The sequence below is a fragment of the Petaurus breviceps genome, unplaced genomic scaffold (genome assembly GCF_028583685.1).
Source record: "Petaurus breviceps papuanus isolate PSGF00001 unplaced genomic scaffold, PetGlider_PUasm1.0 207, whole genome shotgun sequence".
Taxonomy (NCBI): domain Eukaryota; kingdom Metazoa; phylum Chordata; class Mammalia; order Diprotodontia; family Petauridae; genus Petaurus; species Petaurus breviceps.
In genome coordinates, this window is record NW_027185850.1 from 30,286,802 (window position 1) to 30,288,096 (window position 1,295).

At 59.6% G+C, this 1,295-nt stretch overlaps 2 protein-coding genes and 1 pseudogene across 3 annotated transcripts in view; all 3 read right to left on the bottom strand.

Annotated features, from left to right (window-relative positions):
* Window positions 1-50, bottom strand: part of LOC138165106 (U5 spliceosomal RNA) — a 153-nt pseudogene extending 103 nt beyond the window's left edge.
* LOC138165054 (small ribosomal subunit protein eS8) overlaps window positions 1-1,295 on the bottom strand; it is a 230,036-nt gene that overhangs the window by 44,073 nt on the left and 184,668 nt on the right. The window lies entirely within an intron of this gene.
* LOC138164851 (armadillo-like helical domain containing protein 1) overlaps window positions 1-1,295 on the bottom strand; it is a 40,389-nt gene that overhangs the window by 11,213 nt on the left and 27,881 nt on the right. The window lies entirely within an intron of this gene.

Here is a 1,295-nt window from a genome sequence, read left to right on the forward strand (position 1 = left end):
CTTTAGTAAAAGGCGAAAGATTTATACGATCTGAAGAGAAACCAGAGCATGAACCAAAATTCCCGCCCCGCACACCCCAAGACCAACACCGCAGCTTTAGCTGACGGCGACCATCGCTGTCCGCGGACCTTCCCTCTCTTCCGGGACTCCGCGGGGAGCAGCTCCGCTGGATAAAGACTCTTCTCCCACCCTCGTAAATGCACCCCCAACGTCACTGCATCGGGGGGAGAAGGAGGGGAAAGTCAGGGAGAGGGGTGCTCTCCCCCAGACAGTTGACGCCCCGGCGCACAGCCTTGTGGGTATGCAAAGCAGCACCAAACAACTTTCCCCTCCTTTCCACCTTGGGCGCGTTCTGGCCAGGGCACCCAGTCGGAAGGCAGCCGGTCCAGAATCGGCCCCAGAGACTCAGCTCAACTGCTATCTGCCCATTTCACAGATGAGGAAACCGAGGCCCGGGGAAGACGACAATTGCCTACAAACCCTGGGCCCCATCTGTAGCCTTTTCATCACGGAAAGCCACCGGCAGCACAGGCTACGTTCAGACCGGCCCTCACCAAGCGCCCTTCCCCCTCCCTCCCTCCAGGTCCTGGGACACGTTCTTCCCAGTGCTTAGAGAACACTAGGGAGGCAGCAAGACGTTGAGCTCCGGGGCCCCCCGCAGACACGTCCGAGTTGGAATGCCCTGAGCCGGTCTCAGCCTCCGTTTCCGCAGCTGTAAAATACGCGTCTTAAGGGCTGTAGAAGAACGGACTGTTCTGAGAAGGATCCGGGCCCACGAACGTCCGCAAACGAAGGTCGTCGGAGCTCTGGCAAGAACCCGCCAGGCCAGAGGAGCTGCAGCTCCCAGGACCCAGCTCTCGTGCTGCCCTAAGAGCCGCTGCAGAGGCCGGGCTGGAGAGGAACGGACTGGCTGACAAGGTCGTTCGGGGGCTTCGCTGGATGTCTCTCGGGCAGTGCTGAGGGGCTCTGTCTGTGTTTGTTCTAGGGGGGGGGCAGGTGAACTCTTTTTTCCCCTCCGTGTCGTGGGTCTAGAGGCCACCAGGTGGCGCGGTGGCTAGAGATCTGTGCCTGGGGACAGAAGAGGGTCCTCCTGGGCAAGTCACTCTACTTCTGTCCTCCCCACCCCCTCCCCCGCCAATGCACCTTTCCTCATCTGTAAAAGGGGGATAACCATAGCACCCACCTGCAGGGTTGCTGTGAGCATCAAACTGAGCTGTTTGTAAAGGGCTTAGCACAGTGCCCCAGCACGTAGTAGGTGCTTGTCTCCTTCCTTCAAAGCAGGCATGGCTCTCTTA